Source organism: Trichosurus vulpecula, chromosome 3 (assembly GCF_011100635.1).
Source record: "Trichosurus vulpecula isolate mTriVul1 chromosome 3, mTriVul1.pri, whole genome shotgun sequence".
Taxonomy (NCBI): domain Eukaryota; kingdom Metazoa; phylum Chordata; class Mammalia; order Diprotodontia; family Phalangeridae; genus Trichosurus; species Trichosurus vulpecula.
Genome location: NC_050575.1, coordinates 9,264,970 through 9,279,941, shown reverse-complemented (window position 1 = coordinate 9,279,941; position 14,972 = coordinate 9,264,970). Strand labels below are relative to the sequence as shown.

Here is a 14,972-nt window from a genome sequence, read left to right as displayed (position 1 = left end):
CCCAATGGGTCAGAAGACAAGTCTTTGTAAGTTGCTTGGATTGGTCAGCTCACAAGAGGGAGAGATTGAGTGAGTGACTGGAATTCCAGTGAAGATTGGAATTTAAGGGATTTTTCATTGACACGGGAGGACGTACACATAAAGAAGGAGGTAAATTTATCTGCAAGGTCAAGAGACAGAATGATTTTTCTATGCCCTGTGCCTTATTAAGCTATTATGTGATGAATACAGCTAAAGTGTTTGTGTGTATGTGTGTGTGTGTGTGTGTGTGTGTGTATGTGTGTACACACATGTGTGCTGTGCTCCAAGAGTATTAAGAATCAAGAAATGGTGGTGAGATGGGGGAAGATGTCAGAATACTATGATTAGCATGTTACCATTAACAATTCAGGTATTTCAGGTAGGTTGGTTTTCATGAGAAGGAGCATGGAGCAATGAGAAGATCTCTGGACTAGGACCCCTGCTCTATCACTGAAGGAACCACTTGAACAATGAATAAGTCATACTCCTTCAGTAGGCCTCCATTTCCTTATTATTAAAATAATAGAATAGTCTAGATCAGTGGTTCCCAAACTGCGGTCTCAGTGCTCCCTTATACAATTAAAATTATTGAGGACCCCTTAAAAGCTTTTGATCTTTTGGGTTATATCTATAGATATTTACTATATTAGAAGTTATATGTCTTAGAGTTTTCATAAAAGTAGGCTGGATCTTATGAACTCACTGTGTCTTGGGGACCACTAGAGTCCCTGAACCACATTTTGAGAACCACCTGTCTAGATAATAAAATCACTTCATATGTACTGAATGGAACAAGAGAAATCATCTGACCAAAACCAAGCCCTCCTTTCCCCAATTGATAGTCAAAGGCTATGAATAGGCAGTTTTCAGATAAAGAAATTAAAGCTATCTATAGTCATATGAAAAAATGTTCTAAATCATTATTGTTTAGAGAAATACAAATCAAAACCCTGAGTTGCCACATCACAGCTATCAGACTGGCTAGCATGACAAAACAGGAAAATGATAAATGCTGGAGAGGAAGTGGGAAAATTGGAATACTAATACATTGTTGGTGGAGTTGTGAACTGATCCAACCATTGTGGAAAGCAGTTTGGAACTATGCCCAAAGGACTATGAAAACATACATACTATATCCAGCAATACTACTTCTAGGGCTGTATCCCAAAGAGATGATAAAAATGAGAAAAGAGCCACATGTACAAAAGTATTTATAGCAGCTCTTTTTGTGGTGGCAGAGAATTAGAAATGCAGGGGGTGCCTATCAGTTGGGGAATGGCTGAACAAGTTGTGTTATATGAATGTAATGGAATACTATTGTGCTATAAGAAATGAAGAGCAGGCAGACTTCACAAAAACCTGGAGAGACTTAGATGAACTGATGATGAGTGAAGTGAGCAGAACCAGGAGAACAATTACAGTCACATTGTGCGATGACTAACTTTGATAGACTTAGTTTTCTCAGCAATACAGTGATCTTAGACATTTCCAAAAGGCTCATGATAGAAAATGCTATCTACAACCAGAGAAGGAACTACAGAGTATGAATAGAGATTGAACCATACTATTTGCTGTCTCTCTCTTTTTTCGTTCATTTTGTTTCTTCTTTCTCGTGATTCTTCCCATTGGTTCTAATTCTTCTTTACAACATGACTAATGTGAAAATATGTTTAAGATAAATAAACAAAAACCAAACCCTCCTCTTGGTCTCCAAGACCTAAACACAGAGCCCAAGACTCAGTCTTGAGCCTTGCCATGGCTGCTTATAGGATTATGCTGATCCTGCATATTGAGAGTGCCTACAATCTGAAGAACTGCATGAGTGACTGGTGAGACCAATTTGAGTTCTGTGGCACTAGGAGACCAAGCTCATTGGCTCAGCTTTGGGAGATGCTAGCAATAAATTCAATGTCTGCTTCACTGTATTCCAGAGGAGAACAATTTATTCCTTTTGGACAATGTGAGATGACATCTACCAGATGGGGCTGCCTGTAGTGAGGACCTGGCACCTCAGTGAGTAGCACTATGGGCTTCTGACAGGCCTCGACAAAGCAGAGGCAGATGCCAAGTGTGGTGAGGCACAGCTGATTCTGGTGATGCTCTGACATTATTCCATCACCTCCAATGGAGTCTGACCACCCTTTCAATAGAAACATCAGTAAGGACTTTTGCAATGCAGATCTTACTGAGGATTAGGTGGCCTCCTGTAAGAGTCTAACAAAAACACCACTACCTAGGCTCTCCTCTTCTGGCATGAGAAAAATCAACCCTCAGATCAAGAAAGAGAAATATACTTTGAGCCCAGCTCATGACAAGGACCTTCATGACATTGCCAAATGTCTGGAGGGTCTGTCTAAGGAAGCCATTATGGAACTGAATCTGCCTAATGGCATTCCCATTGTGTATTTGTTGGATAAGGCTTTCTAATTCATTAAGGCTATGCAGTTCCCAGACAGAGCAACCTTGCACAAAGCAATGGAAGTCGTGGTGTCTGACTTTTTATGATCCCATAGACCATATCACTCACAGGGTATTCTTGGCAAAGATGCTGGAGTGGTTTGCCATTCCCTTCTCCAGTAGATTAAGGCAAACAGAGGTTAAGTGACTTGTCCAGGGTCACACAGCTAGTATCTGAGGCAGGGTTTGAATTGAAGTTTTCCTGTCTCCAGGCTCAGCATTCTATTCACTGGGTCACCTAGATTCCTCCTAGGCAAACAGAGATTGAGTGACTTGCCCAAAGTCACATAGTTAATAAGTGTCTGAGACCAGATTTGAACTGAGGTTTTCTTGTCTCCAGGGCCAGCACTCTATCTACTGAACCTTCAAGCTGCCCCAAAGTTGTGATAGTTCAAGAGAAAGCAAAGAAGTGAAAGCAGGCTACCATCATAAGCAAGGTAGCTGTCCCATTCATTCCTCCTGTCCCTAACATGTTGTTCCCCTAACTGCCTCCTACACACTGATCACCACCTTACAGATCATAGCACATAGCTGTAAGTGGGGGGACTGACATCCCTTATTTCAAACCAATCTGTTTTTCTCTTGTAGCTACTTTCCCTCAACCACATTAGTCAGAATGCCCCTTGTGCATTGAGTTTGGCTCAGTAAGGGCCTGTTTAGGGATTAGGGACAGGGACATCATAAGCAGTGATCAAGATGGGGAGGCAAAAGAAGCAATCAGCAAAATTGTCCCTATGAGTCAATCCTACTAGTGAAGCAGCCCTCCTGAGGGCTGTAGTCATGCCAGTGGCAAAGGAACTTGAACATAACCTGAGTGGCAATTTAACAAATCAGAAAATTCTTTTTTTGATATTGTCTCCTTCCTGACCCAAGGGAAATATATTCTGGGAGGTTGAGGTTATGCCTTTATGTTTACTCATTTTATTTACTCTCATGAAAGACTCTTCTCCTGAACTCATTCTTGCTAGTGGCTGTTGAAACAGCATTGTCCTACATGGTTGTCATCAGAAATCTCAAGTGACACCAGAGAGAAGTTTCTTGATTTCTAAGGGTTTAGTAGGACATTGTGCTGTGTATTTTTAAAATCTTTGTTCCATATTTAAGCAGTGAAGTAGCATAAAGTAGTGCCTTTATATAATGTCAAAATGTTTCTCATTAACTCTGTCCCATTTCCTTTTTACATCATACTACATGTATCTGGATCTGAGTCCTATCATCGGTTTTAATATAACTATACTAAATCTCTTTGTTTTATTTTGTTCAGTATAATAAAGAATGATTTTTAAAAAAATAAACATCTAATCAAATCCTTTTAACAGTTGAGGAAACTGAGTCCCAAGGAGGTGAAGTGATTTGTACCTGAGATCATACAGCTACTGTAATTAGTAGCAGAACTGGTCCTAGAACTCAGCTCTTTTCAATTGCAGTTCAGGATTCTATAAATATTAGATGCCTTTCGTTTCTGACATCTTGTCTTCTGGCTCCTAAAGTTCTTTTTAGCTGACATCTTTGGGCATATTACTCCATGTCTTTGAGTTTCATCTGGGAAAAGAGATTGTAAACTCCTTGAAGGCAAGGACTGTTTTCTGCCTCTTTTTGTATGTTTTCATATAATATATGCCTGGTATACAGTAGGTGATTAATAAATGCTCATGGACTGACTGACTAAAATTAGGTACTTAAACTAGACAATATTTAAGGTCCCTTCTAGTCCTAAATCCTGTTAACCTCTGATACTTGTTGGTCTTTGTATGTCTTTTAAGCCCTTACCTATGATAGTTATTTAGAAAATATTGGTTCTCTGACTGAATGAATGAATTAAAGAAACTTATTTCACTGCCTTAGCAATATCAAAAATTTCATTGAAATCATCCTACTCTGAGTAATCACTCAGTTTTCAGTGAAGCCATTTGTTTGATTAAGTAAAGAAAGATTTTGCCCTTTTAAAAATCAATTAAGATTGATTGCAATTAATTTAAAGAAGGATGTGCTATTTATTGCTCGGCTACATCTTTCATAATGGGTTCTTCAGCCAGTTTGTGTCAACTAGGTTCAGTCATCTTCCTAACAATGTTTAAGTATTAAGATTTTGATGATTTGGGAATAAGAGCTACTTACTTCAACCTGTTTGACTGGTTATGGAAAAAAAGAAGTACTATAAAGCATAAATCTGATGTGAAAATAAATGAATTTGAAACTTTATGAAGCTAATATGGTCTTATTAATTTTATGCATTATTTACAAAGATAGTTAATTATATTGATCTTAGCAAAATATGAAGTGTTATTACACCAACAACTATATTTAACTAAGATAAAGGTAATAATTTTCAATTAGCAGGAATTACCACTAATAAGGTTGGGGGCGGGGCAGAAAATTTCTGATCAGGAAGAGCTGACACATTTATGGTGTCATGTAAATTGCCAGAATTTTAAATATACATACGCCTTGTATAATATTAAAAAGGTGTCAAACACATAATTATTTAATGCATCAAAGATGCAGACCATTTTTGTTGTTCTTTTAATCATCTGGAGGAAGAATATTCATTGCAGAGAACTTTATTTTTTCCTCTTCTCTACAGATAACAATTAAAATTAGCTTACAGCTCAATTATTCTGTTAATGAGGCAGTTTCTCTCCTCATAAATGGTGTTTCTTCTTCCCAAATGCCCTCTGTTTTCCCATCAATCAAATAATCATTTCATCCTATAAGAGAGAGAATGACTAATAGACAATGAGGGAAGTGGGAAATGAAAGAGGGAGAGAGAGTGATCGAAGAATGTTTGAGATGAAATGAACTATCACATGTTTCTGGCCTCATCCACATCACTCCGCATGTGGTAAAACTGAGGCCCTTAGAGGGAAGTGATTTGGCCAGAACCAACTAGCTAGTAAAATAGATAGATAGATAGATAGAGAGATAGATAGAGAGATAGATAGATAGATAACAAATAGGCATGTACATAGCATTTTAGTTTGTAAAACACTTCATAGACATTTTCTCATTTGATACTCCCAACAACCTTGCAAGTTACGTAGTTGAGGTATTATTACCACAACTTTACAGATGGGTAAATTGAGGCTTAAAGGTATTAAATGAGTGTGTCAGGGACAATAAGATAAAAAGTATAGGCGGCAAGATCTGAAATTAGCTTTTCCCTACTTTGCATCCATTCCTGTCCACTATGATACATGTTCCTTTTCATAGAAATGGAGTCTAAAGTGTTAGAGCCTAGACTGAAGTGTTCTGAGTTTAGGGCTCTTTATATTTTTTTATTTCAATAATTTAGACAATCAGTGAAGTGAAAAGGAGCCATTAAGGGAAATATTTTATCATATGCATAGTCAATATATCATAGAACTTCAGAATTGGGAGGGATTTAATTTTTAATTTTTAAATTTTGTTTGTTTTATCTTTTTTGCACTTAATAGTATTTTATTTTTTCCAAATACACGTAAAGATAGTTTTTAACATTCATGTTTGTAAGATTTTGAGTTCCAAATTTTTCGTCCTCCCTCCTTTCCCATCTGCCTCCCCAAGAGAGCAAGCAATCTGATATAGTTTAAAAATGTAAAATCATGTAAACCTATTTCCACGTTAGTCATGTCATGAAAGAAGAACCAGAACAAAAGGGGAAAACAACATGAAAAAAGTGAAAAAAGTATGCTTCAATTTGCATTCAGACTCCATGGTATTTTCTCTGGATGTGGATAGCATTTTCCATCACAAGTTTTTGGGCTTGTCTTGGATCATTGTATTGATGAGAAGAGCTAGGTCTATCACAGTTGATCATTGCACAATGTTTCTGTTACTGTGTACAAAGGTCTCCTGGTTCTGCTCATGTCATTCAGCATCAGTTCATGTAAGTCTTTCCAGGTTTTTCTGAAATCCTCCTATTCATCATTTCTTATAGCAAAATAGTATTCCTTTACATCCTACACTACAACTTGTTCAGCCATTCTCCGATTGATGGGCATCCCCTCACTTTCCAATTCTTCGCCACCACAAAAAGAGCTGCTATAAACATTTTTGTATATGTGGGTCCTTTTCCATTTTGTTTGATCTCTTTGGGATACAGATCTATTAGTGAAATTACTAGATCAAAGGGTATAAACAGTTTAATTGCTGTTTGGGCATAGTTCAAATTGCTCTCCCAAATGGTTGCATCAATTTCTAACTCCACCAACAATGCACTAGTGTTCCAATTTTCTCATACCTTCTCCAACATTCATTATTTTCCTTTTCTATCATACCAGCCAACCTGCTAGGTGTGGGGTAGTACCTCAGAGTTGTTTTGATTTGCATTTCTCTAATCAATACTTATTTAGAGCATTTTTACATGATTATACATTAGCTTTAATTTCTTCATCTGAAAAATGCCTGTTCTTATTTTCCGACCATTTATCATTTTGGGGAATGACTTGTATGATTATAAATTTGACTGAGTTCTCCATATATTTGAGAAATGAAGCCTTTATCAGAAACACTGGCTATAAAAATTGTTTCCCAGCTTTCTGTTTTCCTTCTAATCTTGGTTGAATTGGTTTTGTTTATGCAAAACTTTTTTTAGTTTAATGTAATGAAAATTATTCATTTTGCATTTCATAATGTTGTTTGTCTCTCATTTGGTCAGAAATTCTTCCCTTCTCCATAGATCTTACAGCTAAACTATTCCTTGCTTTCCTAATTTGCTTATGGTATCACCCTTTATGTCTAAATCATGTACCCATTTCTACTTAACCTTGAGATATGGGTTTATGCCTAGTTTCTGTCATATTAGTTTCCAGTTTTCCTAGCAGTTTTTGTCAGTTAGTGAGTCCTTATTCCAGAAGCTGGAGTCTTTGGGCTTATCAAGCAGTAGACTGCTGTAGTCTTTTACTACTATATCTTGTGTACCTAACTTACTCCATTGATCCACCACTCTATTTCTTAGCCGGTATCAAATAGTTTTGTTGACTGCCACTTTATAATATAATTTTAGGTCTGGGACAGCTAGGCCACCATCCTTTGCATTTTTTTCATTAATTCCCTTGGTATTCTGGACCTTTTGTTCTTTCAGATCAATTTTATTATTCTTTCTAGCTCTAGTAAATAATTTTTTAGTAGTTTTGTAGGTATGGCACTGAATAAGTAAATTAATTTAGGTAGAACTGCCATTTTGTTATATTAGATTAGCCTACCCATGAGCAATCAACATTTTTCCAATTGTTTAGATCTGACTTTATTTGTGTGAAAAGTGTTTTGTAATTATGTTCATATAGTTAGTTCCTGGGTTTGTCTTGGCAGGTGGACTCTCAAATATTTTATAGTGTCTATGGTCATTTTAGAGGGAATCTTTCTATGTCTTGATCCTGGGCTTTTTTGGTAAAATATAGAAATGCTAATGATTTATGTGGATTTATTTTATATCCTGCAATTTTGTTAAAGCTAATCATTTTGAATAGTTTTTTAGTTTGATTCTCTAGGCTTCTCTAAGTATACCATCCTATCATCTGCAAAGAATGACAGTTTTGTTTCCTCATTGCCTATTCTAATTTCTTCAATTTTTTTCTTTTTCCTCTGATTGCCAAAGCTAACATTTCTAGTACAATATTGAATAATATTAGTGATAATTGACATTCTTATTTCACTCCTGATCTTATTGGAAAGGCTTCTAGCTTATTCTCATTGCATATAATGCTTGCTGGTGTTTTTAGATAGATACTGCTTATCCAATTTTAAGGAAAACTCTATTTATTCTTCAGCTCTTTAGTATTTTTTTTTTTTTTTTTTTTTTGCTGGGTGAGCAGCTAGCTTTATTATGGGCGTTCTTGGTTCGGCCTTGGGGCTCCCTGCCCAGGCCGCTCCCTCTAGTCATGCTTCAGGCTCAGCCTCTCGAACAGGTACTCCCCCAGCCCGGATTGGGGGTCCACCTGAACATGGCGCAGGGTGGTCAGGTGGTTGCCCAAGCGCTTCAGAAGCTTGGATCCGCTTGGCTCGAGCCCAGGGCGTGCAGCTTCAGGAGGGCCTGGTTCAGGTCCTTCTCCAGGTTCAGGGCAGCCTGCATGGCATCCAAGCTGCGGCCCCATTCATCTTGGGCAGGTTTCTGCACAGCCTGGAGGAGGACACGGCCCCCACACTGGTTCTGGTGCCTCATAAGGCGCTCGGCACCCTCACGTTTGTCCTTCGCCAGCTCACGGAAAAAACGAGACACCCTAGGCAGGGCGACATCGTCCCAATCGAAATAGAAACCCAGGGACAGGTAGGAGTAGGAGGCCTGCAGGTACAGGTTGGCCAGGCGGTTGATGGCGGCCTCGGCCTCAGAGGAGAAGTTTTGGCGGATCTGGGAGCTAGAGCTCATGGCACCGTCGGTGAAGGGAGAAGGTGGCTGGTCCCGGAGGCGGGGGTCTGCTGGTCCCGGAGGCGGGGGTCGGCTGGTCCCGGAGGCAGGAGGTGGCTGGTCCCAGGGGCTGGCGGACTGCAGAAAGGTGAAGTTGAAAACCGAGGGGAGCTGGGGGACCCCAGATCTGTTCCGTCCAAACACTGTTGAAGCAAGAACCAGAACCGGGAGACGTGGGGCTCTTTAGTATTTTTAATAGGAATGGGTGCTGTATTTTGTCAAAAGCTTTTTCTGCGTCTATTAAGATAATCAGATGATTTCTGTTAGTTTTGTTTTAGATGTGGTCAATTATACTGATAGTTTTCCTAATATTGAACCAGCCCTGTATTTCTGGTATAAATCCCACCTGGTCATTGTGTATTATATTGGTGATAAATTGAGGTAATCTCTTTGCTAATCTATCTATCTATCCATATATCCATATATATATATATATATCCATATATATATCCATATATATCCATATATATATATACATATATATATATATATATATATATATATATATATATATATATATATATATAATTTGTATCAATATTCATTAGTGAAATTGGTCTATAATTTTCTCTCTCTGTTTTGGCACTTTCTGGTTTAGGTATCATCAGCACCATATTTGTGAAGTAAAAGGAATTTAGTAGGACTCCTTCTTGTCTATTTTCCCAAATAGTTTATATAGTATTGGAATTAATTGTTCCTTAAATGTTTGGTAAAATTCACTTGTAAATCTCTCTGGCCCTGGAGATTTTTTCTTAGGGAGTTCATTGATGGCTTTTACATTTATCCTTTTAAAATTTTATCTTTTTAAGCTTAGCCAAAAACCCTGGTGTATCAAAAAGTTTTTTTTTTAATATTGACTCTTGACATGATCAGACCTGAACTTTAGGGAAATAACTTTGGCAGCTCTACGAATGAAGGATTGAAGTGGAGAGAGACTTGAGGCAGGGAGGCCAATTATGAGACTATTGAAGTAGTCCAGGGAAGTGATAACAAGGCCCTGAAATGGAATGATGGCTATCTGAGTACAGTGAAGGGGGCATATATGAGAGATGTTATAGATATAGAAACAAGATTTCATAACTGATTGGATATGTGGGAGTGAGGGAGAATGATAAATTGAGAATTTATAGTATAATGTACATATACTGAATAACAAGAAGAACGATGTTTCACTCAACAGAAATATAAAAGTTTTGAAGAGAGGTGGGTTGGGGTGGTAAAGTTTTATTTGGGACATGCTGTATTTGACATGCTTATGAGGCACATAATTTGAAATGTTCACAAGGCAGTTTGTGATGAGTGACTGGATCTTAGTAAAAAGTGTAGGGCTGGAAATATAGACATGAGAATCATCTGCATAGAGATAATAATTGAATTCATAGAAACCAATAAAATTACCAAGTGAGAGAATATTGCAAAAAAAAGTTAGTCTTCTGTCCAGGACAGAGCCTTCGGATATACCCACAATCAATGGGCATGACATAGATGAAGATGTGACAAAGGAGTCAGAGAAGGAATAGTCAAAAAGTAAGTGAAGAAGAAAAAGACAATTGTATCATGAAAACTCAGGAGATCATCAAGAAGGGGAAAGTATTCAAAGCCACAGTATCAAATATTGCAGAAATGCTAGAAAAGATGAAGATTAAGGAAAAAAAGTCATTAAATGGGGGTAATTAAGGGATCTTTAACAGGTATATTTGGACGCAGCAGCTTCAATTGAATGATGAGATCAGAAGTCAGGTTGCAAGTGATATAGAATAGAATGAGGTGACAAATAGAGACATAATCAAATGCAGCTAACTTCGGGGAGGAATTTAGCTGAGAAAGTGGATAATAACACCAACCCTATCTACTCTTAGGGATGTTGTTCAGAGTCAAATGAAGCCATTCAGGCAAATGGCTTTACAAAATATTATATAGAAATGTCACCAAAAATTGAGGTGTCACATCAAGGATAACCTGGTTGGGCCAGCCAATATCAGCATGGGACAGTAAAAAGAGCATGGAGATTGAATTTAGAAGAGTAAATCACACTTTATGATTACAAAACTTTCCTAACAAGGCTGGGATTAGATAGGGTAAGTATTATTATCTATATTTTGCAGAAACAAAGCAACAACAAAAAAAATAGGTGCTTACAGTTTTTTATGGTTACACAGAGGTAGCTGAGGCCATATTTAAATGCAGGATTCCTAATTCAAAGGTCAGCACTCTGCCCACCATATCACAATCTCTCTTGAAATTTTCTTTTGATCCTAGCTTTGAGACCTTGGATACCTCATTCAACCTCTCTGAGCCTCAGTTTTCTCATCTGTCAAATAAGAATAAGAATATTTTTCTTTCTAGTTACCCACATGGTTGTTGTGAGGAAAGTATTTGGAAAATCTTAAAGTTTTAAATGTGCGTGAATTGACACTATGATTGGTATTGGTATATTATTCTCTCTTAACCTTCTTATCTTCAGCTGTAAAATAGAGATAATTGTCTCAAGACTTATTGTGAGAAACACATTTTCATAAACCTCAAAGTATTATAGAATTGTATTATTGTTACTCTTTTTTTGCTGGGCAATTGGGGTTAAGTGACGTGCCCAAGGTCACACAGCTAGCACATGTGTCAAGTGTCTGAGGCCGGATTTGAACTCAGGAGCTCCTGACTCCAGGGCCAGTGCTCTACTCACTGCGCCACCTAGCAGCCCTGTGTTATTGTTATTTTTGATATTATTATTAGCTTAGGAAGGGATCTTTAACATCACCTCATCCAGCTCTTTCATTTATTGCAGCAGGATTACACAAAGATTGGACTCTTCTATCATATGCAAGACACTGGGCTTGGCACAGGGGTCGAAAGTAGTAAAGTTCTCTGCTCCCAAAGTACTTATTTTCTATGAATGGGTTTAATATGCAAATAGATGGCTAAATATGAGATAAGCTGAGGAAAGAGAGACAACAACAAATAGGGGGATGAGGAAAAACTTCTCGTAGGATGTGAAGTTAGCGATGTTGAGCTGGAACCAGATGGTGAACAACTTTGGAGTTTATATTTAAACTTAGAGGTGATAGGCATTAAATATTCTTGAGTAGAGTAGTGGAATGGACAGATTTAAGTGTTTTGAGCAAGTATATAAAGAGAGATTTGAAGAGTGGGGATAGAGGGAGGGTGATTAAAGGGGTAATCCTCTGGCAGAGATGGAATCAATATGAAATATATTGGGGATGACCTTAACAAAGAGAAAGCCTGCCCCTTCTTCAGAAGCTGAAACAAAAGAGAAGATGATGGAGAAAGAAACTAAAGAGAAGACAGTGGATAACATTTAGAAGAGAGATGAAGAGTGAGCTCATGATGGAGCTATGAATTATTTTTAATTTTTCTCTTGGAACCTAAGAGCTAGTGAGAGAGTACTCACAGCCTCCTCAAAAGATTCTCTGAGTAGTAACTCAGCCTCTCAGCCTCAGATGGAAGACCTTCTAAATGTCAGCTGAGATCTTCACTCTAACTGAAAGTCTCAAATATTAGCAGGACAAAAGGACAATGTTAACTTTGATTCCAGTGCTTTGGAATGAGTGTCTACAATTTGTTTTTCTCTTTTTTTCTTCCATTCAGTTTCAGTCAGAAAGGATTTGATAAGGGTTATGTACTTGGCACTGTACTAAATGTTAAGAGTACCAATAAAGACAGAAAAAAGTCAATTCTCATCCTGAAGGTGCTTACATTCTAATAGGGGAAGAAAACACATAAAAGGAATCTCAAAGGAGGGAGTGAGGTGGAGAAGGAAATAATGGAGAAATCCATAGAAATGCAGCCTCACATGAAAGGAAGAGGTGGCTGACTTGGGCACCCTCCTTAAATGGAGAGTCTAGGAGGAATCCTTTACCCTCCAACCAAAGGGAGGCATCCCAGGAGCTGAGGTGACCAAAGAAGGGGAGAGGAATCAATTATCTCCAGATGCAGCCCATTTGACTTTTGAATAACTCTAATTGTTATCACATTTTCTTTCTTCTTTCAAGTCTAAATTGCCCTCTTTGCCACGACCACCCCAATAATCCTGGTTCTGTCCTCTGGGTCCAAGAAGAAGAAATGTATTTTCTCCTACACATGATGGTTCTGCAAATATGTGAAGAAAGCTATCATGCCTCCCCTAAGTCTCCTCTTACTCTTACTCCAATCCTAGTTCCTTCAACAGATCCTTACCAGCCATGGTCACCATCATTTAGATACTTTTTGGCTTACAAAAAGCCTTCTAAAAATTGATCTCCCCAAACTTAGCATGATGGCAACAATCACTTCCCTTGTCCTGGACACTATTTTGAACAATGCTAGCGCTTTCCCTCTGTGATTACTTTCAATTTATCCCGTATACGTCTTGTTTGTACAAAGTCATTTGTATGTTGTCTCTCCTATTCAACTGTTAACTTCTTGAGAGCAAGGATTTTTGTTTTGTTTGTTTATTTATTTGTGTGACCCCAGCTCCTAATAGAGTTACTGACACCTAGTAAGTAATCACTAAATTCTTGTTGACTTGATGTAGTCTGTGGACATAATAGAAGTTATGACATGAAAGGAACTTTCGATTGCAGCTATTTCTAGATCATTTAACAGAAGAGGAAATGAAGGCCCAGGGTAATGAGAGAATATGCACAAGATTACACAGTAATTAGTGGTGGAGGCAGGACTAGAACCAACTTCCAACTCATTCAAGTCCTGTGCTCATTCTCCTACATAAGCCATAACAGAAAGCTTCTCTGTAGGGAGTTGTTCTCTTTCAAATCTTAAGGATTCTGCTTTGTTTCCTTTTATCAAGATAGTCTGTCTCTTCTGGGGCCCCCTGGCTCTGACCAATCCTATTTTCTTATAGCCATTAAGCATCCCATTGGCCAAGGGAGTGAGCCATTCCATGGAGCTGCCAAGGGATTATTCAAATCCAGTATTTTCTGTTTCAATAAATTAGCTCTAATTGAATGCTCACTGGGTCCAAACTGATGCCCAAATTTGGAAAGAAATTCCCCAAGGACAATTAGGAAGTACCCTTGGCACACCATGGAATGATCAACTGTGGTCTTTGGAGATAGCCAGTTGAAAACAGGATAAATGGTATATTTTATTGAATTCTATCCAAGTATCATGACGCCCAAACAGCTTTAGAGGACTCTGAATAGAGTCATAAGAGTAAAGATTGATAAGATTACGCATATGATGTTAGAACTGACAGTGGCTTTATAGTCATAGAACTGTATGATGTTAAAGCTGGAAAGACCTTAGAGACCACAAATTCATAGAATGTTAGAGTTGGAAAGGACTTAAGAGAATATCAAAGTGAGAATTCATCATCAGGAGGACCATCAGGTACTTGTGGTTTTAACTGTTTAACTTTCTGAAAAATCAAAAGCTTTTTTGTTTCTTTACAAGAAACATGGTATATGTGCTCACTTCCTAGTTCTCAGCTTATTACATCAACTGAAACGTAGCATCATATATCTAAAAGGAAAAATGGTGATTATTCAGTAATGATAATAAACAACAATAGCTATAAGATAAGATGCAACCGTGTTCCAGAGTCTAAAGGAGGAAATGTGGCTGTGCCTTCTACACTTATTATAGTTAACAGATAAAAGCTTTTTTTTTGTTCTCAGAACCTGTACTCCTTCAGTCCCCAAATAGTAACAAACAGTGGGGTGACAGTAGAAATGGGGATCGGTGGGAGGTGGGGAAGTAGCTAAGAATAATTCAGGTGATGTGTACATTTGTTCCATCTTTTCAGGTGTATTTTAATCACCTTGCCTCCTGTACCTCGATGCTAAAAAGAGAATACTTTTTTCCCATGATCTCAGAGAGAAAAAAATAATAATAATAAATCAGCAACGTGATTTTATTTTCTTCTTCCCCTGAAGAAAGAGAATGGAAAGGGGAGAAAGATTCCTTCACATAAACAAGAAATAAGGGATAGCGAGGTGAAGATAGGCAGGGATGGAATGTTAATAATGTGAAGCAAGACACTCTGGAGAATACAGTCATCCCTCTTTTGATTGAAGACGAGGTGCCAGAGGTGGTTTGTTATGGCTTTCCCTCATAGCAGTAATGAAAGAGAGAGATAAAAATATATATACATTAGTAG

General features: G+C 37.9%; 2 pseudogenes; one reads left to right on the top strand and one right to left on the bottom strand.

Moving 5' to 3' along the window:
- The first annotated feature begins 370 nt into the window (after window positions 1–370).
- On the top strand, window positions 371–2,448 carry LOC118841445 (annotated as a pseudogene).
- Window positions 2,449–8,330: 5,882 nt separating this feature from the next.
- LOC118844050 lies at window positions 8,331–8,826 on the bottom strand (annotated as a pseudogene).
- Window positions 8,827–14,972: the final 6,146 nt, after the last annotated feature.